This window comes from Camelus ferus, chromosome 24 (genome assembly GCF_009834535.1).
Source record: "Camelus ferus isolate YT-003-E chromosome 24, BCGSAC_Cfer_1.0, whole genome shotgun sequence".
In the NCBI taxonomy this organism is placed as follows: Eukaryota; Metazoa; Chordata; class Mammalia; order Artiodactyla; family Camelidae; genus Camelus; species Camelus ferus.
In genome coordinates, this window is record NC_045719.1 from 5,580,689 (window position 1) to 5,606,083 (window position 25,395).

The 25,395-nt window shown below is 46.7% G+C and overlaps 1 protein-coding gene and 1 long non-coding RNA gene across 6 annotated transcripts in view; one reads left to right on the plus strand and one right to left on the minus strand.

Moving 5' to 3' along the window:
• Positions 1–6,912, minus strand: part of LOC116659680 — a 92,119-nt gene extending 85,207 nt beyond the window's left edge. The window contains exon 1 of the long non-coding RNA XR_004315049.1: positions 6,436–6,912. This is a non-coding gene — a long non-coding RNA (uncharacterized LOC116659680). The remainder of the gene's footprint in view (positions 1–6,435) is intronic.
• Positions 1–25,395, plus strand: part of DLGAP1 (DLG associated protein 1) — a 989,257-nt gene that overhangs the window by 834,165 nt on the left and 129,697 nt on the right. The window lies entirely within an intron of this gene.

Below are 25,395 nucleotides of genomic sequence, written 5' to 3' on the forward strand. Positions count from 1 at the left end.
GCGCTGTTCCTCTTTGGTTATTGGATTCTAAATCTTGGGCAAGAGTGCAGGAATGAGCTCAGAGTTTAAAAATAACTTTAATAAACATGAAGGCTTATGATCTCAAAGCACCTGATTACGTGAAGAGAATGAAAACAAGGCAAAAAGCACGATGTGAAGTGCAGTACGTTCCCAGCCCCTAGAATCGAAAGGTACAACCATAAAGCCTGTCTTCTCAATTCTGCGCCTGCAGGAGTGAGTTCTAAGGTCGTGCCACTGAGGGGTTGACTCTAAACAGCCTACCCTTAGAAAAACAATCCAGGGGCCATTGGCAGAATGAGTGGGCTTTTCGTCTGTTTTTAACTCACAGTCACGGTGATATTTTGATGAAAAGCTGGAGATCTCCAGCTTATTTTCCTTTTGAATACTTGGAGATTGGCTGAGCTGTTTAGAAGATAACTTAAGATCTTCCTCTCCTAGTCCTTTTGCCCTGGCTGTCTTAAAAACAACAATCATCTTACATGGAGGAAATTCCTAGTATTAGCGAGAAGGAGAAGTGACCCTTAGGGAAAAAAACTTGGGTTGCTTTGTTTTGTTTTCCCAAAATAAAGTAAATCTATTAAATGCTTATACTACTCAACCCCCTGGACCTTCTCTGAGTTTTGTTAAGCGGTTGCCCATAGCAACCGCCCACACTTTAAGAAGCTGAGCTGAGTCTTGCGGAAAACAGCATGGTGAGCCTCCATAGGACTTCTCTGATCACTTCCTGTGCCCTGGAAGTAACTGTGTTAAATCTAAATGATAATTTAAATATATTAATAATGTTTTCTGTGCTCCTTAAAAAAAAAACCCTCTACTTGCTAAATGGCATGATAAAATCCTGCAAGTGTAACAGTTGTCATTGGAGTCTGCTCGCTGCCCTCGACACTGTCAGAGGTGGAAGACTTTCAGGAGCAGAGGAAGGCTGTGCAGAAACCCCAGCAGAAGGGACGGCAGCCTTGGCCACCCACTCCATCTTCATCCCTGTCCCACCATTGTGGTCCCTGTTCCTCAAGGGCCCAACAGTGCTGCAGATGTGGCACAAGACCTGGAGAAAAGGCCGGCCTGAGTACAGATCCCCAGCTCACTGCTTTGCAACCTTAGACCAGTTACTTAACTTCTCTGAGTGCAGGATTGTTTTTGGTTTTGGTTTTTTGTTTTTTTTTTTTTAAATGGTTCTATTTCTAGTTAAATGAATACTGTAAGTATTAAATGAGCTAATGTATGGAAGCCCCTAATCTCAAAGGCTTTATTCAGAAAGCCTGTATTTAGTGTCTCCAATGTGCAAGATATAAATCTTACTTTAAAGTAAACAATCAACCTAGAGGGAAAAAGACAACAGGAAAACCATTGAAACAGATACATTTACAGAGAATAGATGACTCAACCCCCACCCGGATGTGCCGATCCGACCGGACAGACAGACCCCCATGGGATCCTTCCTCACACACCCGGAATCCTTGTCTCCTCCCCAGGTGGGTCCCAGGGCTGGCCTTGGGCTGTGTTTTTTTTCCTGCTTCGTAGTTGCCTTTGGCCTTTGATCCCTGTGGGTTCCCCCCTGGTCCCTGCCCCCAGAAGGAGGATACTTCCCTGGAGGACCTGAAAGGCTCATTGGCTGAGGGAGACACCTGCTTCCACCAATCCGTCTTCTAGCTCTGCCCTCTGACTGTGCATCTCTGTGGCATCCTTATAAGCCCTGTCTCTGTCCTTCATCCGTCCTCCCTGATTCGTCTCTCTGTCGGAAGACGTCACCGGCAGGTTGCGGAGACCCATCTGTGGTTTGGGGAAATCTCATAAGCATTTCACTTATTGTTCTAAACCAGTAGTTTCTGCCTATGTTTCCAGGAAATCAGTGGTTGGGGAGCAGGGGTTGCAGTGGACCAGATCCTTTTGCTTAACCTCACGATACCCTAATTCCTTGACTCACTGGACCAACTTGGGTGAAACATGCCCCTCTGATAATGTACAGGGTCACCAACCTGATCCATGGCTAAAAATGTGAAGAATACCCTGTTTTCATGCTCACTAGCCTTTAATGGTTGAAAGTTCTCTTTCTTCTCTTATTCTTTGTATTTTTCATCCTTTGATCTGCACCTGCCAGTGTAGATCATTTTCTGTCTCTGAGAACAATGGCTCAAGAAAGGGTGGTGATACACTGCAGGAAGGAAAAATAACTAAGTTATTAAAAATGAATCCTGGTGATTATTTATACCAACAAATTTCCTGCTGCTGGAACTTGCTTGGACACCACCAACTTCCATCTCCTGCGTGACTTCAGCCCTTAGGTCAGCGGCCGAGTGTCTGTGACAGACAGTGCACAGCACATTCACGGATCAAGCTCAGGGTACACTCTGCATTTTGGCTCCATCCCAGGGTCTTTGGGCTGGACTGTCACTCAGTGCAGGTCTCTCTTTCCCGGGCTCCCCAGAAGAACACACAACCTGAATCCTTACGCCCGAGGGTTATGACTATTAGAAACACTCATCACAGGCAGTGGTAATGAGAGTTGTCTTTCTGCTTATGAAGTTTTCACATTTGGAAAAGTTCGCCAGTACATCTCATGTGATGTGTAACCAGGCTCCCTTCTCTGCAGGGGGACCTGCTCCACCAGTGGCAGGTAATGAGAAGAACTGGGGTTCAGGTCCAGACTTCTTACTCTTCAGCCAGAATGTTCTCCAAAAAAAAAAAAAAACTAAATGCCAGTGAGGAATGGGTAAAGGATATAATTTTTAAGAAGAGAAAACAAGAGTTGTTTGCTCCAAGTCTTCACTATGGGAAATTTCCCAAGATGACCTTGAGTCCAGAATTCTATGTTCTGTGTCTCTCTTAATCACAGATTAATCTCTCTTGCTCTCTCTCTTTCCCTCTCCACTAGAACTCAGGACAGATGCAAAGTAATGATGTCGGTAGTCAACCCCAGTGATATTAGCCTGAGCTTTCTGGGGGAAACCACCCAGTGGGAGGTGTTGATTCTTACCTCCTTAATCACGTTAACCCTTCTTACCATGAGATGCCATCTCTCTGTGTGATGGACCAGACCTGTAGTCTGCTCCCTCCACTTTCTCAGCCTTTAAGCACTGCCACAGACTCGAAAAGATCATACAATGAGAGGATAATCAACTGTGTTGTGGGTTTGGGTAATACGTACAGGACAGCATTTGTGTTTTATTTGGGTAATTTGCACCTAGTAAGCCTTGCAGCCCTAAGAAAACAGGTACAGATGATGGAGAAAATATTTTTGAATGAGTACCTAGCTTAGCCTCCAATAAGAAAAGCCCTTTGTCTGTTGCAAGTGATTTGGGGACCTCTTCCTGGCTTCTCATGACATCTAGTTCCCCTGCTGCTTACAACACCCAGTAAGTGGCTCTGTGACCTTCCTGATCGTGGTCAATTACTACAGATCGTGGTCTATGTCCACAGAGTAACAGGGTCACGCCAGTTTGGAAATAAGTGGCCACTCAAGTGTTACTCAAATAAGTAACAAGGAAAGTTACTTTCTCCCTTAAAAATAAATAAGTTTTCATTGGCTCTTTCTACAATCTTTAAGACATCCTCGTCTTCCGTAAGACACCGATTCCACTGCACCGACGAACGCACAAGTCCTCACAGTGGGAGGCGGGGAGACAGCAGCTTGCAGAAGTCAGCTGTGGGGGGAGAGAAGCCTGGTGACGCACTTTCTCTCCCCCATGTTAGCACGTTAGCCGGATCCTGTGTGCTGAGGGTTGGCGGAGCTCCCTCTGCTGCTGGGTACCTTGGACGGTAGCTCACGGCCACGCAGCTCCTTTGATAATTAGGTGGGGTCCCTGCCAACTTCAGCGATCTGCCCTCTAGGAGGCAAGCCAGGCCTTTGGGGCCGTGCGTGAGCCTGCGTGGGTGATTCTACCCTGTGGTCCTAGGTCAGCCTTTCCTGCCCCCACATGAAACCCCCAAGTGGGAGAAGCCCTCTCCACACAGAGGAACCTTCTGCATTCAGCATGATGTGAGCGCCCAGCAGGGGGCGCGCTGGGCCGGTTATTCACGGGCCCTCCGCGGGCACCACTTCCCACTGCCCTGGGCAGGTTCAGCAAGGAATTAGGAGCAAGTTACAGAGAGAACTCTGAAGTCAGGAAAAATGAATTGCTGCCTATAACCGAGATGGACTTCGAGTATGTATCACAGTAATGCGTGCTATCAGTTATACTGAGTCTCTCGTTTATCCCCGCAAACAAGTTTTCTGTCCTGTCACTGACTGGGTCCTGAGCTGTCACCGTCCATGTAGTCATGGATCCGAGAAGGAGGTACAGCCAGATGGGAGTGGGGGAGGGCAGCCAGTACTAACAGGCCGCCTGGGACCTGGCCAGCCACATCCGACCCTTCAAAGGAGGAGGGAGGAGACGGGTGCAGTTAGAAATGAAACATGCGACAGCCTTGCTCATTCATTCTTCCATCTACTCAACAAACACTGGATGCTTGTCGCATACCAGGCACTGTTCTAGGCCCCGGGGGCTCCCCTGGGAACAGGATGGACAGTCACCCTGCCCTCGTGGAGCACTTGCAATTTGCAGAGTAGACAAAAAGAAGCAAAGTGGATAAATGAGGTAGAGAGTAGGTCAGATGGGGACAAAATTAAGCAGGGGGAGGCCACATCAAGGGGAGGATATTGGGAGAAGTCCTAAAGGAGTTGAGGCTGTGAGCCCTGCAGCGGTCCGAAGGAGGGGCTCCAGGGCTTCACTTACGGCTTCAGGGGGCCGTAAGTGCAAAATCCCTGGCGTCACCTGTATGTTGGAGACCCAGCGGGAGGGCCTGTGTGGCCAGAGTGGGCGCACGGAGAGCAGCAGGAAGGGCCCCAGAGGGACCGGAGCCAGTTTGACACTGGGCTTGTTGGCCACGTGAAGAGTCTGGATTTTACTGAGTGAGAATCTTTTAGAAAGCTTTTAGGTAGAGAAGTGGCATTTTTAAGAGAATTACTCTGGCTGCTTCTTTTGAGAAGAAACCACAGGGGAACAAGGATGGAGGCGGGGAGGAAGCTCTGGAGCCTTCCAGGGGAGTGGCAGTGGGGGCACGCACAGGTGGCAGCTTCAGGGTGGGGGGCAGATGCCGTCTCTTCTGAGAGCAGAGCCCATGGGCGTGTGAAGGCATCAGATGTGCGATCTGAAGGAAAGAGTGAGGCAAGGGTTTTGGCTGAGGAGGGGTAGGACTGTGAGAGGAGCAGTTACGGGAAGGAAGGACCTTCTAGATATTTAAGTGTAAAAAAACAATCAGAAGTCCAAAAAGAAGCTTCCTGAGGCATCCTTGATAAAGGCCCCATGCACCTCGGCTCCCTGCACCTCTGCCGTGACCTGGGCAGGCGGACGGGTGGGTCTAACCACTGCCCTCCTCTCTAGAGATCTGAATGTTTAGGTTTATTTCTTCCCTATCGAGTACATTTAAAACATTTCTTTCATTAGGCCAAGGACTGATTATTTAAGTATTTTATTTATTTAGGTCCCATGCCCTTGTGAGGAGCTGATGGAAGCTATGAACACTGGCCCCAGACAGCACATCCCTGCGCATTCTTAAGAGGAAATCCACGAGCCCCCGAACCCACATGCAGCACGTTGAGGAGAGACATCCCCATTGCTGGCAAAGAGCGGGGTGATCTCCAAGGGACGTTTGAACAGGGTTTCATCTATGCTTTGTATTTCACAAAATTGTCCCTTTAATATACAGGAAAAATACAGCCACCTTTAAAATAGGAACTGATAAATATTTAAGAAACAATAAATGCTGTAAATACATCTTCACAGAGTCGGTCCTCAGGCAAACTCAAGCCTGCACATCGCTGCCTCTTACTGTCTTCCCAAGTGTGGTACCTGGCCCATGGCGGAGCAGCTGTGCAAGGGTGCCACTAACTTACCACCCGACAGGACGTGTCCTATTTGGGGCTGCTAAAAATTATAACTATTAAGCCAAAGCCTCCTCTCTGGGGTCCAGGCCACACATGGCCACACAGAACAATTATCAAAATATACAAGAAGCCCCCCATTTTTATCAGAACGTCCTTGGCCAAGGTGGAACACAGGTTTGAACTTCAACCACAGATCAGAGAATTTACGAATGGGTGGAGTGGAGCCTGGGTTGCCTGACCTGTGTGTGGACCCTCCTGCAAGGACATCCCGGCGTCCAGATCACACTGTCTGTCTCAACCCAGTTCCCCAGCAATGGCACCCAAGACAGACCTTCCATGCTCCTCACCAAAGAAGGAGCCATGACAGGGAGCGGGCTGTGAAGCTGGGCAGAAGGCAGAGCAGAGACAAGGCAGGACACTACCAGGCTGGCCGAGCTTTTCAGAGAAACACAGCTGGTTATCTGGTTACGCGGGACATCTCCCAGGAGACCATATGGAACCACAGCATTCCAGAACATTCTATCAAAGAGTAAAAGAGCAAGCAAGCTTACCTGCAAGGTCCTTCCAGTCCCGTCTCTCCTCGGTCAGTACTTGCTCCCACGGGGTGCTAACTGGGCCCCACTTCGGAGCTGTGGTATGTGGTCCCTCCAGTCACCCGGTAAGAAAGCCCGAGGCTCCAAGACCCAGCGGGTTACCGGAGGCGGGGGGGTGCCGAGGGCTCAGGCAGGGCCAAAAGGACCTGGGAGGTGCATAAGCTGGACCCGGCACCTTCTCTGGGAGTTCCGGCCCGCTCGGGCTCAGTCTGCACGGACGCCCGCGTCCGAGGAGCCCGGTCTGCGTGGTGCGCGCGGCAAAGCAGACGCCCGGGGTAGGGACCCGCGCCGCCAGGCCGGCGGAATCACCCGCGCCTTCTGGCTTGCAGTGGAGCGCGGGGTCCCACGGCCAGGGTGGAGGGGTGGCGAGGAGGGACACGAGAGGTCAGGGGCTCCGTCAGAGAGCTCAGACACCAAAGCAGGAGGTCCCCTCACGACGGCCGAAGTGCCCCTAGCGGCGCTTCGGTAGGTGGCGCTGCTGGGCATGCGCGCGCGCTCCCAGGGCGGGGCCGCCGTGCGGCGGGGGTGGGGCGGGGGTGCGGCGGGGGCTCCTGGGAGAGGATGCGGGTGGGACACGGATCCGCGGTGGAGGGTCCGCCACGCGGAGGTGGGAGCACACAGGGATCCGCACGTGACTTTGCCGTTAAAAATGAGAATTGTATCATTGCCTGTTTTAATTGTGCTCCGTTTCAGTTGTTCATCCTGGGCAACAGGCTTTGAAATGCTGATGGTTACAGTTTTTAGGAAAATACATATTCACAGAAAACACGTGGTTGTCTATGTATAATACCATATGCATTACATAATGATGACCAAAGACACCTAAGTAAATATTTTGTGCGTTTTTGTCTGAGTAAGATTCCTCCCTCCCTCTCCCTCTCTCTCTCTCTCTCACACACACACACGCGTACGTGTGCACAGGCACACGCACATCACCTTCCTTCAGTAAGTGGCACGTGGAACCCAGAACAGACTTCGACAGCTCTGGATTCCAGCCCTCTTTACGAATCCAGAGAGCATTGTTCTTACCATACACTTTGAGTTTTCTGACCCCATTGTAGTAACAAACATGTATGAAATTACAAGAAAGAAAAAACCCACTGTTTTTTTTTACAGCTTCCCCACCTCTGCCTAGTTCTGGGGAGTACTGCTATGCTAAACTGAGCCGATTTTGATTAGTAATTATCATCATGCCTTGCAAAGTTGCTAGGAGACATGGTGTTTGTCAAGTACATCATGACAACGCACCTCCTTTTCTGAGGGGTATCATTTTTCGTATCCTGATGAGCTGCCACCTAGTCCCCACCGCTCTCCAGAAACATCATCCTAGTTGACAGGTCTTTATTGCCTCAGCCCAAAAGTCATGCCCATGGCATCCTATGGAGGTGAACCTACACTAATTGCACCTGTCATTTCTCAGGGGCAGAACCCACATCTGTGGGAGCCTGGTTGGTTCTCTCGTTTTAATGAAGCCAGAGTAGCCTCCATGTTTGTCTGCGACTGTCTGCAAAGTGACAGTGATACATCTCAGGCTGAAGCCAGCTCAGAGCCCTCCTTGGGAAGCACATAAATCTACCGACATCCTTGTGACAGATGCTGGCGCCTCGCCAAGCACCCACACAATAACCCCCTCAGAGGGAACCCTTCCACTTCCCAAATCCAAAAAAGGGGTCCACTGGCCGAAAAGCCTCAAGTTCTTTCCTTCTTTCCCAATTCTGTCGTGGACACATCATCTTTAAAAGCAACATAAGCAAGTACTCTTCCTTTGGTTAAATCTAGCGTCTGTTCCTGGCTTTTCTGGAATAAACGAGATACTGAAAATCAAAGTCTAATACAACTTCCTCACTGGAGAGATTAGAGAAACTAAGACCCAGGGAGACTTTGAAGCTGTCCGTGCAGTGAAGTGGCTCCGTTCTCCGCTGTCTGCTTGTTTCACAACTAAACAAAGAAGGAAACTCATTCTAAAATCTTCTTGGAGACTGAATTTTTTTTTAATTTGCCACTGATTCTGATGTAAAACCTGGTGACCAATATACATTTTCCCCAAACTGAAAATCAACTGTACTTAGTTGATTGTTGACAGCCAAGAAAAACTTAGCAACATTTGCCCACATTTAAGCTAAAGAATCTTCTCTGACTCTGAAATAATTTATGTACCAGATCTACTGCTTCAAATAGTTTCAAAAATAGAGCTTCTGACCATTAAAACTATTCTTGTTGGTTACCTGAATTGTTATGTATTGTTATTGTGTGGTGCCTACATTCTCATATTTCCTTTTATTGTTATTTTTTATGCTTTCAAACCTAAATTTCTTTTGACCAAATGTGACCTGGTCACCTCCTTTTATTCTTCATTAACACTTTCATTAACAACGCGAATGTCCCCCCAAATGCTACAGCCAAGGGCATTTCTGAGTTTCCACCTTTGTTGACCTCTCCGTATGTTTGACTCTGTTGACCACTATCTTCCTGAAACTCTCCTGTGGTTTAAGGGACACCCCTCTGTCTTTGCTGTCTTCCTAAACATTGGACCACCCCCCTCTCACTATTTTAGGGGGTCCCCGTCCTTCGCCATCTCTTTAGATACTGAAACACCTCTGTTCCTACCTTGGTGTGTGTCTCTCCTCAGTCAGTGCTGCCTCTGTAGGCAATCTCGGCCACATTTGCAGAGTCAACTACTGCCTCTTTGGTTTTAATGCTCAAATCTACCTCTTTCAGCCCAGGCCTTTCACCTGAGCTCCACGTCTTCTAGAAGTTTCCAGCTACCTCTGACTCCCTGGCACTTTGGTCTTGAAAATTGTCACAACGGGGCTCTTCACCTTCACAGACCCCTCCCTGTTTCCTCTTCTCCATTTCCCACTTCAGTGACATCACCATCCAAGCACTGCCTGAGTTGGCTCCCTGGGTCCCCCTTGGTCACCTCCTTTCGCCCCAGCCTCTACTCCAGCAGGTTTTTAAAGTCTATTAATTATGCCTTCCAAATCTCTCTCTGATGAATTCTCTTCATCAGATTCTTAAAGGCCCTTGTTACAGGATTTCTCCCCCCACATCTTAGCCACTTGTCTTCACGTGACTCTACTGGACTCGGGGCTATGACTAGATTGAGAACTAGGTTCCCGTATCCCTCTGTCTCTTCAGGGACAGCGATGTAGGTATTGGTACCTACATCAGATGGGTGTTAAATTCATCCCTGTGTGGATGAAGGAACCAGTGAATGTATAAATAACCTACAACATTGAAAGACGCCGAGTGGAAGAACCAGCTGTGGTGTCAGCACGTTGCTGGGGTGGGTTGGCTGCCATTGTTTGTGTTTAGCAGGTCTTCCTACTGCTTTGTGGACAGGCATCCTTTTTTAGGTAGTTACAATCGTGGACATATAATTTTGTGTTCTGCTTTTTTCCACTCAAGCATTGAATCATTGTCCTCTCTCCATGTACTCATATGGGCTTTGTAGTGATCCTTTGTCAGGGCTACATTCTATGACAAAAGTCGTTCCAGAATGTTGCCGATAGGATTGCCAAGCCACCCCTGGGAGGATTACTTCTGATACACAACGCCCAGTGCCAGAGGAGCCTGCCAACGTGTACTGACTTTGAAAAACTCTTTAACTCAAAGCCTGAAATTTCCCATTTGCCAAACAACCCTAGTTAGAGTTGTTTGTAATCCTCAGATAAAGAAAGGGTGTTGTACAAGTAGAAATTATTTTTAGCATCTTACAGGCTTGAAATATGTTTGTAGGCTAGAAATAACTCACTTTCCTTTGTCTTTCCCTTTGAAGGCAGAACAGGTATGATAACCTATCTTTCCAGAACAGCAAAGATGGAAACGATTAAGCGGGGAAGAGCAGGCAGAGACATTTAACTTCCTCTGTTGTTTGGCAGTTAGTTCCCCTAGTTTCATCTTTCAAAAAGCTTCCTCCCTGTTTTCTTCCCATAATATTATCATCTTTGCCTGAAATGATCAGATTTTAGCACTGCAAGGAATCTGAGGACTTAGCGCTAGTCCAACTCTCATGTTTCAGTTAGAAAAAGAGAGTTCTAGAAGAGTTAGACAACTTTAAAGTCCTCACGCCCTTGGCTTCTCCATGTCCCTTCCAGAGTGACCCATTTCAGGGGGAATTTTGGAGTCAAAAGATCTCAAACTCCGGATGACCTTCTGAAAGTGAGTCCCCTCCATGCTCTACTTTTCCACACCCTCAGGTTACAGGCGCCATATCAGACGTCAGTAGCGCGGGCTTTTATCATCCCATAAAACCTACCAGACAAATGTAAATTCATTTTCCTGTATCTGGAAATCAGCACTGAAGTTTGTTCTTGAGATTACTTCCGGGTTTGTTTCTATTATCTGTAGCTGCTTTTCCTCTCCTGGTACTAAATATGGGACTATCTAGTTATCATCAGAAAAGTCAAATGGAAGTATTTGGCCCAAAATAATGCGTGGGAAACATCTTAGCTCTCAGCCTCTGTGGAAAGTAAAAAAATAACCCCCCAAAACTGTCCGTGGTCCTGTGCATGTGTTATCTGACATGGCAGAAAGACTTTGCAAATGTGTTAAGGATCTTGGGATGGAAATGTAATCACAAGATATGCCTGTGAAAAGGGAGGCAGGAAGGTCAGAGAGAGAGATTGGAGGATGCTACATTGCTGGCTTTGAAGCTGAAGGGAGGGGCCGCTAGCCAAGGAATACAGGCTGCCTCTCGAAGGGAAAGGCAGGGGACCAGATTCTTCCCTAGAACATCCACAGGCAACTCAGCCCTGCTGACTCTTTGATCGTGGCCATAGACCCATTTTGGATTCCTACCTCCAGAACTGTAAGATAATAAATGTGTGTGTTGGAGGGGGGGGGTTGATCATTTACATTTAATGCAGTTATACATATGACTGGACGTACATTTATAATGTTACCATGATATCCTGTTTGCATGATTTTGTTCCTCTGTGTCCTCTTTCCTTCCTTCCTTTGAATGATGCAAACAGCACTAGTATTCCTTTTTAATTTGTCTACTGGCTTTGTGACTCTGTTTGTATAGATGGTTGAACGGTTATTTTCAGGATTACTTATTACACATCTAACTCTCCACTTTCTACTTAGAGTTACTATTTCCCCCCAAAACATAAGGCCACTTCCTCTCCCCACTTTTTGTTATAATCATAGTATATATTACATTCCACATACTAACAGTCCCATTAAATAATGTTCTGCATTTGCTTTCAAAGAACTTGAGAGGTAAAAAATAGTCTCTCTAGCCAGACATTTACCATTTCATTTGCTCTTTTCTGAGTTCCTCACGTGCTAGTTTTCCTTCTGGTATCATTATTCTTCCATGGGAAGACTGCCTCTAGCTTTTTTTTTTTTTTTTTTTTTGTCTTAAAGCAGATCTACTGGGGATGGATCCTAACTGTGTGTTTAAGCCACTCCGTTTGAGGTCATTTGTTACAGCAGCGATAGGAAACTAACACGCCTCTCCTTCAGAGCTCCTTCCTTCAGCGGGAGGGTGTTTACAGGCAAGAAAGATGTGAACACAAATGCTGCCTGGGTTACTAAAAATCCTGGGAAGGGCAGTGGCCATTATTTTCTCAGTCCATGAAGCGAGGCAGATGTTAAAAGCGGGGGCCTCGTTACAAATCTGGAAAAAGCCTGGGGGCAGGAGTGTGGCTGCGGGACGGGAGGAACAGCAGGAGGGCGGGCGAGAGGCAGGGCGTGGGCGCGGGGCCGGCAGGGGAGAGGAGGCCGAGGAGGCGGCGGAGCCCGGGACGTGCCGAGTTTCCAGGTTTCGCCGAGAGCTTTGCACTTGAGAGTAGTCTAGCGCTCCATTTGCTTTCTTGATTTCGTCTTCATCAAGGTAGGATGTCCAGAAGGCCCCCTCTCCGGGCTCCGGCTCAGGGCGCCAGCTCCAGACGCAACCCGGGCATCACACATTTTCCTTGTCCGTAGCGGCTCACGTGGGCTCCGGGGCGGCACGAGAGTAAGAAACATGAAGCCTCATCACAGCGCACACTGACCCTGGTGGCGGGCTGCGGGTGACTGGGAGGAGGTATCTTCATTGTTTGGACGCCTGAGCAGAGGAGCAGGAACAGAATCCCCAGGGTTTTAAATACAAACAACCAACCAACCATCACAGAGGCTGATCGGAATCTCTTCGGAGACTAGACAGCTTGAGGGGGAAAAAAGAAAATGGGAAACAAACTTTGACAGAAAAGAGAACTAGGAAAGGAATGAAGTAAAGCCTTTTGCAGCAACTGGATGGACCTAGAGATTAGCATACTAAGTGATGTAAGTCAGGGACAAGTACCATATGCTGTCACTCACATACGGAATCTAACAAATGTTATACAATTGAACTTATTTACAAATAGACTCACAGACCAAGAAACAAACTATGGTTCCCAAGGAGAAAGGATGGGGGAGGGATAAATTAGGAGTATGGGATTAGCAGATACACACCATATACAGAAAATAGATAAAAGGTCCTACTGTATAGCGGAGGGAACTATAGTAATAGCTTGTAATAACCTCTAATGAAAAAGAATATGAAAAGGAATATATACGTATAACTGAATCACTATGCTGTACACCGGAAACTAACACAGCGTTGTAAATCAACTGTACTTCAATTTAAAAAAAAAGAAAGAAAGAAAGAACAGAAAACCAGGGAAGAGGATGGTGAATAATCCCACAGAGACCAAACACCTGGGGAACCGGGGGAGGAAGCTGCCCAGGCGACATACCTCCTTCTGGTGCCTAAAGCCTTGGACATTGTCTTTACCCACGTGCTTCCCTGCCCGCACTCCAGCAGATTTTTATCCCCAGTGCAGTGGTCATCTGTTTCTCTTTCCCAGAGCCACGCTTAGCCATTGTGTTTCACAAATGTAGCGTTCGGCTCTGGGAGCCTTGCACCCTGGCCTCCTCTGACGGGTGTGTGTCTCCACACGCTGCTGCCATGCACGGGTCTCTCTGCTGAGATTCTAGCAAGAGATTCCCCAGCAGCCCTGAGAAACCAGGGCCTCCAGGCCGCACTGTCAGGAAGCCCGCTTTCCCTACTGGCCTCGATCCTGCCATCAGAAAGGTCTTTTCTTCCCACATCTGCTAAAACAAGAGGCATGACCTGCTTTTTATGTGCAGCTTAAAAGGTAGTTAGTTCAGGACCCCAATATGCACAATTAAATTTTTCTCTTATAGATACTATGTGTTTCATAAGAAATTCTTCTCGAGTAAGTCAATAGTGAGGGACTGGCAAAAAAGCAAAAATAAAAGAATGGACTTGCTTTCGGGGGATTCATTCCATTTGGGTTCTGCAGACAGACACACACACACCCCTCCCCCAATCTCAGAACAGGATCTCCCCACCCCTGCCCCAGGACTCTGAGGTCAGATCTGAAGATTCGCTTCTTGTAAGCTTTTTCCTCTTAATACCCAGGGCCAAGGGACCAACTATCATTGGCTTATTTGTTCTATTCTGTTGAAAGAAACAGTGTTTAATAGCCAAATGCAACTCATTTTTCTGACCCAGTCTTGATAATCCACTCAAATTCCATCTGAAGCACCTTTTGAAACCAAAACACATTTTCTACCCAAACATCCTTGGAGTGACATTTAGGTTTCTTTCTTTCTTTCTTTCTTTCTTTCTTTCTTTTTTTAATAAGGGGAGATGACCAAAACAATACTGTGTGAAAAATTCCAAGTACAAAGGCGGAGAATTGCTTTCTCTTCCTTATTTTCAATATGAAATGAGAACCAACAGGACTATAAGGCATGGATTTTACGAGACACGAGCTTGTGGAGTCCCTGCTAGCCCCTCTCCCCAGCCACGTGGCTGTATTTTCCACCATCACTTGTATAAAATGATCTGCTTTTTTCTTCACTGTGTTCCATCCAGTTTATCCCCTGAAATGATCGCTTTGGATCTCATGGGTTGATATTGAAATGGCCCCTCCCCAGTGAGGGGTTCGTGGTCACTAGACAATATCTGAGAATTTCCCTCTGAACATCCATGTCAAGCCCCTATACCCAATGTCCGCCCCAGCCACATTTATGAATGGGTATTTAAAGAGAAACTGTGAACTATCAGAGAAAGACAAGTTTCTAAAATGTAGAGGGCCTTCAAAATAGTCTTATAAACACACATATAAAATAATTTTCCAAAAAAAAACCAAAAATTAAAAAATAAAATAAAATCATTTCCCCAAGAATCTCTGAATTGGCTTCCAGAAGTGGCAAGTGAGCAAGTGTTGCATAATCCCCCCCGTCACATGCAGGGTTAGAGAACCAGTCGGATGTCCCCAAAGAAACATGCTGGCACTGGAGCAGGGCAGGGCATTGGGGTGAGCAGGAAAAGCATTGTCGCTTTTAGGAGAGGATGGAGAGTCAAGGTAGCCCCGAGAGTGGCCAAGGTCCCCAAGCCAAGGACTGGGCCCATGTGAAAAGTTACTCGTGCATTTGTTCCTCCGAGAGCCAGCCTCCTGCATGCAGGTTGAGGCCATGGTCATACCGTGAGACGGAAAAACACGAGACCTGAATTTCTGAGCATTCGTCTCCACTGAGCTCTACTAGCGCGCTGTGTCCCGACCTGCCAGAGCTGTGCTCCCAGGAAACGAGAGCTCCGGTGGCGGGTGTGAGGCTGGAACCTCGAAAAGGCAAAAGTTAGCTTTTCCTTTAAAATCAGCCACACGTACTCTTCCCAATTTCCGAAGATTTACACTCCCCTTCTGAATGTAATTTTCTCTTCTGGGCACAATCTGTTACTCAGAGGCTGACGATCCAGTTCAAGAATGACACAAACCCTCCTTTCCCCTCCCTCCCTCCTCTCTCTGCCTGACCACTGGTCATTTCCCTGGCCGTTAAACCATGTGCCACTAGAAACACAGGCAAGGTGACAACTGTCAGGGGTTGAGGTGCCTTGGCCAAGTGGACGGTGCCGTGTTACTTTTAAGAGCCCCAAAGTGGAAGCGACTAAAACATCCATCAACAATAGAATGGATGCATGAATGACAGTGTATGCATACAGTGGGATACTTCTACCAGTTAAATAAATGACAGCTACACCCAGCAACCAGGACCACTCTCCTAAACATCTCATTGAGTGAGAGGAGCCAGACACACAAAGGATAAAGGATACGTGCCTTATGATGCCACCCCTCTAAAGTTAAAAGAAGGCCAAACGCCGTATATGTGTAAGTGAATCACTATGCTCTACACCAGAAACTAACACAACATTGTAAATTGACTAGAGTCCACTGAAAAATAAACGTGTAAATACAAATTTTTTAAAAAGCAGCTGAAACCAGCCCATGGTGTTAGAAGCCAGGAGAGGAGCAACCTTAGGCGCAGAGAGGAGGTAGTGATTGGCAGAGAGCCCCCGGGACAGTCGAGATGTGTTCTCTCTCGTGCGTCCTTCTCTCCCTGACCGTTACACAGCCTTCCTGATTAATTACCTTGTCACTAGGAGGGAAGGACAGATGAGGCTTTGGGTGCCCAGCAGACTTGAGCCATGGCCCTGGCTTTTATTAAGGCTTAAACAGGAGACCTGAGTCCTCGCCAAGAGGAAATTTCTGGCACTGAGTTATCGGAACAGCTTATGGATGCGACCGAAACCCAGAAGTTGGCTGTCGCTGCAGAACTTTCCTCAGACAGCTGCGGCAAATTATTTCTAATAAGTAGGAGGCCGGAGGTGGGGTGCCAGCTACCGGGAGATAGCAGGGGAGGTAAGCAGCCTGATATGGGGGTAGGAGGCTTGGCAAAGAAGTCTCATTTCTCAGCTCGGAGTCCCAATAACAGAAACATACATTTTGGTGCTTCCGCTTACTCTTTAACTCGGCAGTTTATAACTTCTAACATCTGTCAGGCTATGCAGAACTATTAGCAGAGCATGAATCTATTTCTTTCTCTAATCTGCTTGAGTTAACCAGTCTTTGGTATTTCCAGAACAGAGCAGACTATATTTACTAATATATAGCATGTAAAGTCAGTTAAAAATAAATAATATTTAGCAATCAATTAACATGAATTTGGCTAGATTTTTATCAGTAGGGGAAGAAGTCACTCAAGAGCTCTGCAGGCAGTTACCCCAGAACTTGGACCACCAGGTCCAGCCTTCACCTCCAGCATCCAATCCGCAAGCAAACAGGGTAGCTGAAACCATCCATCCGAATCATCAGTATAGAATTGTACTAGAAACTCAGTTTAATAATTTCTGGCAGAAATCTTTATCTCAGTATTAATCACCCAGCATTTTTACAGTCCAACTATTAGTCTGTTTCCCCTGATGACCGTGGGCTGCCTTAAGCCAAAGATGTCATGTCACAGGCTCTAGCTTAGAACCCGGTTTACAGCTGGGAGTCAACACATGTCGCTGAATGAGCAGGTAACCTTGCCTGGCTGGTGTCACGGAGGGAGGACGCCAGTGCGCACTGATCACCTCAGCCCATCTGACCCAGGACCTCCCAGCAGCTAATTCCACCAAGGCTCGCAACCCAACCACCCCCGCCCCAGGCTTTCTCATCTTTCTCAGACTTAGTCTTTTCAGAGCAGTTTTAGATATACTTCGATTTCCCTTCTCCCTCCTTACGCACACACACACACAGCCTCCCCCATTTTCAACACCCCCAGTCAGAGAGGCACATGCACTGACACATCTTCCCCACCCAAGGTCCATAGTTCACACCGAGGTTTGCTCTTCGTGTTGCGCAATCTATGAGTGTGATGAAGCTATAGTAACCCAGCACTGCAGTGCCATGCAGAGCAGCTTCTCTGCCCTGAAAACCCTCTGCATTTCTGTCTCTGCCTCCCCATCCCCTCCCGCCCAACCCCTGGCCACCGCGGACCTTCTCCCCGTCTCCGTGGTTCTGCCTTTCCCGGAACGGCACCGACTCGGACTCCTACAGTGTGCAGCCTTTTTGGACTGGCCTCTCCAACTTAGTGATACGCATCTAAGGTCCTTCGTATCCTTTCAGGCCTTGATTGGTTTGTTGTTAGTGCTTTCTCTGTTTCAAAGATGCCACTTCTGATGATCTCAAGTAGGTCTCCTTGCCTCTGGGGGGGAACCCAAGATTCCTTGCCCCAGTCCTGACTGCAGTGACACTCATCAGGGGAGGCAGAGGCGCCCAAGCACTGGCCAAAGACTTTGACTTGTAACCAGCTTGGGGCAGGCTCTCGGCGTCATCAGTACCAGTCACACCTCTTAGAGCTCCCGTCAGGGGCAGGTGCACAGAGAGGACCGTAGCTGAGAGGGAAGGTCACCAGCACTTAAGACGAACACGCCTTTGCTCTAACAGATGACAAAATGGAAGCCAGCAGTTTAAGAAGTCTAACCGAAGGTCAGTCTCTTAGTTCCCAGGGGAGTGTTCTTCCTGGTAATGATGCTTCCTCTCATATTTCTGCTGATTTCAAAAGAAACCTTGCCTATTCATTATACAGAGGTAATCTCCCCTAGAGGCCAGATCTTAATCTTTGTCCCAGGACCATCTCTTTCTGCCTGTTCGCAGTCATCCCTGCAGAGGGCGGGGCAGAAGAGACCTCACTTGACTTTGATGCTTGGCTGAGGGTTGGCGGAGGGATGAAGACCTGCCAAGGTGTTGTTAGAGGTTGTCAGACCTGCATACGTGAAGCTGGACTGATTCCAGCTCTAAATTATTCATTGCTTACTTAGTCTGTGCTGCAGAAATGCCAGGAAAGCAACGTCCTGTATGACCTTCACATTTAAAAGTAATGTCTGTGTGGCTTCTCTCCAAACACATCTCCTGAGGTTAGCTGCTCCTGGCCAGGACCGTTTCTCCACCCTGTGGGTAACCAAGGTGGAACCAACTTTCCAGTTCTAGACTATTTTAAAGCAGGTGCCCAACTTTATAGCCTAGAGTGGTCTGAATCTGGAGTTAGATTTTTGAAATAATCATAGCGTTAAAAAAAATAGAATAGTCCATCTTAAGTCATCTGCAATCTTAATGAAGCAGCAAGCTGGCAGAGGCCAAAAAACAGAAAAGATACTGTAACGCTGGGTATGATGCTAAATATGCCATTTATGGCAATGGGATACGCCCAGTCCCTCCTGTGGCCACGTTTAACCCTTGAAGGAGAAACTGTAATTTCTCCTGATCAGAATCAGTCACATGACCTTGGAGTCCAGAATGCCTAATCAGACCATGTCGTTTTATATTAGGTCTTTAAAGCAAGGTCTACATTGAGAGGTATCTTTGAAAAAGCTGCTCTGCTAAACTCACCTTTGGCCGAACCTTCTATTCACATCTATTTCTCCATCGATCTGCTTCATGAAAACTTTTCTACCACAACCTTAAAACAGTCATTAGAGAAGATCTTAATGAATAGCGAAATGCCATCATCAAGGCAGACGCTATTTGTTTGAGGAACCAGGGCATTCCAGAATTTAACATGAGCATTTAAGATTGGTTCATTCATCACTGTATCATCGGACTCTCTCAACTTTAGAGCAGGATGCGGTGGACCTTCCTTCCATCACTGCCTGCAAGGACCCTGAACAGATGGGCACTGATGCTCCACACCTGGAGATAACTGCGGTATATGGGCGGGGCTGGTGACAGGGGCTTTCCAGGCCCTCCTCCCCACTGGAGCCAGCCCCCCGAATGAGGGACTGGCAGTGGCCACAGACCAAGAGAACTGGCAAATGAGCATTGGAGTGGTTCTCACTCTACTATTTGGAAACTTCTAGACAGATCATTTCTAAAGTCCCCAGTGCCAAAACGCTAAGACTTGAATAAAGTAATGCACTAAAAACACTTCTAAAGTATATTCTTCTAAGCACAGTAACATTTACATTATCAATTTTCTTAACATAGGATCAACAAACAAACAAGCATGCATTTAATACCACAAGTCCCCAAACGCTCAACTTTAATAGCACTATAATGTAGCAACTCACTTGTCCCCCAAATTGGTAACTACCTGGAAATACACCAAGAAGTAAATGGACACATGAGTTTCTGTGTGGAATGGGCCCCTCAGAGCAGCTCATCCAAAAATGTCCTTCACCCACAACCTGGTACTGATAGAAACACACAGTCAACTACTTTAACTAATTAGGAAAACATTTTGGTCCCAGACGGCACTTCATGCATAGGCGCTACTCAGTAAATATCTACCTGCTGCTACTCTTGTCAAGGACGGGTAGGCACCTGCTGCATACAGAACACAATTTTAGACTTGGTGGTGGAAAGAAACAAAGCCAATGAGAAGCTGAGGTCTCCGTGAATACTAGTTTATCACCAAGTGCCCTTCCAGCTTGGGTAGAGTTCGTGTGACTCTTAGGACCCTAGCTCCTTACCAGCGAGGGAGTCAAGCACTGGGAATACAGCCCACCAAGAAACGGGTTTGTTAGCTTCCACGAGCTTTATCGTAGAACTTTCAAACCTGCTGTGTATAATATCAACATAGTGCTCTTCCACATAAAAAAAAAAAAGTCCCAGCAGAGAATCCACGGGGAACTCGTTAGGGACTCCTCCAGCCCGATTTTAAAGCACAAGTAATGTTCTTTCCTTTTAAACGGAAGATGCTAAAGTTCCTTCTTGGCAGGAACACCGAGGTAACAACTAGAAGCCCAGCTCAGCATAAGGAGCAAAGGGAGAGTGGGGGAGTCCTGCCAGAATCACCAGAGTGATAGAGTGATTCCAGCCCCAGCTGGTGTTCTCTCCAAACTGTTATGCATACGAGAATCACCCAGGAATCCTGTTAACATGCAGGCGCTGATTCAGGAGGCCTGAAATGGGACCTGTAATTTGACATTTCTAACAAGCTCCCAGGCGATGCTGGTTCTAGAACCAAATTTTGAGCAGCTCGCTTTTGCAAATACCCTGAGAGCCTGAATTAAGTGTCCTGGGGTGGGGCTCAGACACAGAGGAGGGGGTGAGAAGAATAGTAAAACTCCCGGAAGGATCACCTGCATGTGTAAGTCACCAGAAAAGACCCCTTGTTTAAATATATCTAAAGAAAACAGGCAGATACAACTAGATTCAAAACAAACCCCCCAAACCCTAGCTTGTTAACTTTTCACCATCAGAGCCTGCGGCTGTTAGAAAATAGTCAGATATCACAATATATTCATAATTCTACCTTGTTTCAAATTTGTGCTTTTCTCCCCCATCATGAGCCTCGCCACTTCCCGCTTAAATCCCAGAAATGCTAACTCAGAAGTGAGGAATGTTCTTCTAGCGTTATATATTTATCGCCTGAGTTTTCCAAAGAGCCTAAGACAGGCTGTTGGTAGACTTCGGTTCTAGCGTCAGCTGTGTGGCTAACTAGCTGGTCAGACCGCAGACCTCCCTGCTCTGAGCCTCAATTCCGCGTCTGGGAAACAAGAGCCTTAGAAAAGATGGTCCCATCAATCCAGGCCCCTGACCGCCTTTGATTCTTTGACTAAGTCACCAAGAGCGAATATTTAACGACTCGAGAGCATTGCCTTGGATTTCCTAGAAGGCCCCCTTTCTTGCAGAGTTGCCTCGTGCCTGTCCTGCAACAGGTGCAGAAACCCCGGACAGTCAGAGCTCTCTGCTCGTTCCACGGTGTCGGCCGCCCCCTGCAGGCGCTCCGCGGGACTGCCTCGCCTGGCGGTCCGGGCACGTCTCCTTGGCAACACGGACTCACGCTTTCCTCCAAGTAGACCTTTGGGCACAGGAAAGAGCCGGGCAGAGCATAAATGTCTTTTTCATTAGAGGAGCGACAAAGGCCAATTAATAAAGACCCAGAGAAGAGGAAGGGCATTCAGAGGTTAGAAAAGGGAAGGACAAGAGGCGAGTCTTAGCTCTCCCGACAGCAGCATATGAAAAGAGAGCTTTGTTTATTTATTACCTAATCCCCAGCTCCCCAGCCCGTGTTTCATACACATTATTTATCAGGATCCTGGGATTTTCCACAGCAGACTATGTATAATTTATTATGTGGCTACCAAGAACAGTACATTTTGACCAGAAAGCTTTTATCCCTTTTTATGTGTTAGTAAATGATTGTTCAGTGCTTCTCTATAGAAAAGTTAAACCATCCTCAGGAGGGTGAATATTATCTTTCCATTCTTTCCCACTCGAGGCATAAGAAATTACTATAATTTACTGCAGTGCAAAGGTAATAAAAGTGGGTAGAAGTCGTCTTTTCAACATCTAAGCGCATTTCTGGAAAAGCCTTTTAACTGCCAGCAGTCCTAATTATTACCATCTTTGCACCTAATTGATTTAGTCAGAGTGCATGTGGTCATTTGAATGCTATTTGATTCTGGTGATAATGGATTAATGGGGCATGTCTCCATTTTGCTCACAAACGTTTTAAAAATGTGTTCCTGCCTTATATTGCAGGCAATTATCCTTCCCGTTCAGAATCTGTGAAGTTAATGATTCTCCACACTTCCTGAAGAACCTTTTTTCCCCCTTTTTGTTCAGATGAGTGGGTAGTTATTCTCTCTCTGAATAGGAGCTTTACGACTGCTGCATTTCTACAGCAAAAGCTGATGTAACACAGAGCCAACAAATGTGCATTCCTGTGTGTTTCATGGTACAGCAAGATTGTTAAATGCCTTTCCCCACGGTCACCTCGTCTTTCATACCTTCATTACGGCATCAGGGTGGCTGTAAGGAGCAGTAGTAGCCAGTGATGTGTCGGCAAGGGGTGCTATTCAGGGGGCAGAGTCCAGTCACTAGAAACTACCTGCATTTCCCAGAGCATCGAGAACAAGAGGCCAGTCCCACCACCGCTGGGCTCCAGCTTGCCTTTCCAGTGACAACAGTGCTGACCCACTGGGCAGGGAGATGGAATATTCCAGAAGCCTCATACACAGTAGTGCCTAACCAAGCCTTCAAGCCCACACCCATGGGTACATTCTTTTTTAAATATTATGGTTGACATACAATATGATATTTGTTTCAGTGTACAACACAGTGATTTGATATTTATATACATTACAAAATGATCTCCATTGTAAGCCTAGTAACTGTCTGTTCCCATACAGTTTTACTGACTCTAGTCCTGCCTCCCGGTGACTTTGCATTTCATAACTGGAGGTTTGGACCTCTTCATCCTCTTCACTTTCGTCGCCCAAACCCCACTCCCCTCCCCTCTGGCAACCATCTGTTTGTTCTCTGTATCTATGAGTCTGTTTCTGTTTTGTTTTGTTTGTCTGTTTGTTTCTTAGAGTCCCCATACAAATGGAATCAGATGGTATTTGTCTTTCTCTGTCTGACTTACTTCACTTATTTCACTTCAATACCCTCTGGATCCAACCATGTTGTTGCAAGTGGCAAGAGTTCGTCCCTTTTTATGGCTGAGTAATATTCCATTGTGTGTATCTCTGCCACATCTTCTTTATCCATTCATTTATTGAGAGGCATTTAGGTTGTATTGCAGATAATGCTGCAGTGAACACAGGAATGCAGATATTTTTCCAAACTTGTGTTTTCATTTTGTTCTGATAAATGCCTGGAAGTGGACTTGCTGGCTCATGAGTACATTGTTTTTTCTGTCTGTGTGCTTACATTTTCCCCTTTATTATTCTTTTTTATTATTATTGAAGTAGAGTCAATTTACACTGCCATGTTAATTCCTTGTATACAGCATAGTGATTCATTTATGCACACATATTTTCCTTTTCATATTTTCTTTCATTATAGGCTATTACAAGGGATTGAGTATAGTTCCCTGTGCTGCACAGTAGGACCTTGTTTTTATTTTCTTTATATACAGTAGTTAGTATCTGCAAATCCCTTTCCCCGCTGGTAACCATAAGTTTATTTTCTATGTCTGTGAATCTGTCTCTATTTTGTAAATAAGTTCATTTGTGTCCTTTTTTTTTTCAGATTCCACATACAAGTGATTATCATATGGTATTTTTCTTTCTCTGTCTGGCTTACTCCACTTAGTATGATGATCTCCAGGTCCATCCATGTTGCTGCAAATGGCATTATTTTATTCTTTTTATGGCTGAGGAGTATTCCAGTGTGTGTGTGTGTGTGTGTGTGTGTGTGTGTGAGTGTGTGTGTATATATATATCTCACAACTTCTTTATTCGTAAAGCATGCATTACTCACTGCCACACACACAGACCCTGCATCACCATGGCAAAGTTTAAAAATTTGGGGACTAACTTCATTCTGCTTGTTCTCAGGCATGAACACAGCTCTAGCATCCACCTTTGGACTAAGTGAGGAGTCACATTATTAACTTTTGTCTACATTCTAACCCATCTGTTGTCAGAGGATAGAATTATTTTTTATTAAATTTTTATTTTGGTGTAATTGGAGAGTCCCATGTAGTCGTAAAAATAATACACAGGCTCACACACATGGTTACTGGGAAAAGGGGGAGGGAAGGGATAAATTTGAGAGTTTGAGGTTTGCAAACTTTAGTCACTATATATAAAAATAGATTTTAAAAAAGTTTCTTCTGTACAGCACAGGCAACTACGTTCAATATCTTGTAATAACCATTAATGAAAAAGAATATGAAAACAAATACATGTATGTATATGCATGACTGGGACATTGTGCTGTGCACCAGAAATTGCACACTGTAATGGACTGTACTTCAATTTAAAACTTTTTTTTAAAAAAGCTAGGTTCATCGGATACAGACCAAGTCCAGCAAAGCGAACTCCCCACTGTGAAACCACCTGTGCTAAAGGCAACTGCCCCCCCAGCAGCAAGTCACATTTTCTCTGAATTACCGTCCTGCCCTCCATCACCCAAGAATGGAACCCTAAGGTCATCTCTCAGCACCCGACAATGCCTCTTGGCTCTTCACCTTCTGCAGCGCCCTAATTCTTTTCAGGTCTTCATCAGGATATTACTGGGCCTCTTGTCACAATGTCTTGGAGGCCTTCGGACCCCATCACCGCTCCCCTCTCACACTTTCTCAGCGAATACTTAAGGAGGCTTAATATACGCCGGCCACTGCGCTGAGCTTTGGGAGAGCAGTGAGAGATGCCCATAGATTCTCGTGACCCCAGATGGCCGCCGTCCCCAGGAACTCACTGTTTCATGGGGGAGGCTGGTCGGCAGGCAATTGTAACTTCAATAAGCCTCTGAGGACAGCAAGCTCAGCCCTGCACACACCAGCGCCCGAGCTGCCCGCCATCCTGGGCCCTGTCCTGCGCCCTGTGCCCCCCAGCTTCCGCTCCCTGGGTCTGGCCTGCCTTTGGTCTGGCCCGCTTTCCCCTGGCGACAGTCTGCCATTCAGAGTCTAAGCCCAAGCCATCTTCCCTCCGAAGCTCTTCCCGATGCCTCCGCGCCAAAGGAGCCTCTTCTTTTTCCACCCTCTTCTTGCTGCTTTTGTGAATTTCTGTCATAAGCGTTAACACAGATTATCTTGAAGTCAGCCCTGCCTGTCTGCCTCAGCCTGGAGCCGGCCGTTATCAGAGGCAGGAATCGTGGGTCCTCCATCGCACTTGGCACAAGCATCACGAAGAGCCGGCCTCTGGTTGGTTTTACTTTCCATTTAACGTTGCACAGTCTGGAGACTTTGAGGAAAAAATGTTTGAATTCCCAGGATCAGAAGAGTCTAAATAGGATGGGTAAACACATTTGGCACACTGGAAGAATTGCATTTTATGCTGAAATTGTCATGGCTGATGAATTATTGTGAAAAGAGCTGCACTTCTGTTTTGGACAAGGCCCACTTCATCACTCACGTGAATTATCCCTGCTTCTATCATGTGTATGGCCTTGCAGGTAATAAGCCTGTGCTTCTCTGGTAGTCTCTCTCGTTGAGTAGTCAGTAATCCCCACCTATCGCAGAGTTTTTTTGTCTTTTGTTTTTTTGTCTACAGAGCAAAGTTAATGGAGCCAAGAAGAGGCCCCAATATTATTTCCTCAACTCCCCTTTACCCCAGTCTGAACCCTGAGACAGCAAGGTCTGAGACACTTGACAGCGCACTGTCTCCCAGCAGTGACGCTGCCAGTCATGCCCGTGTCAGAT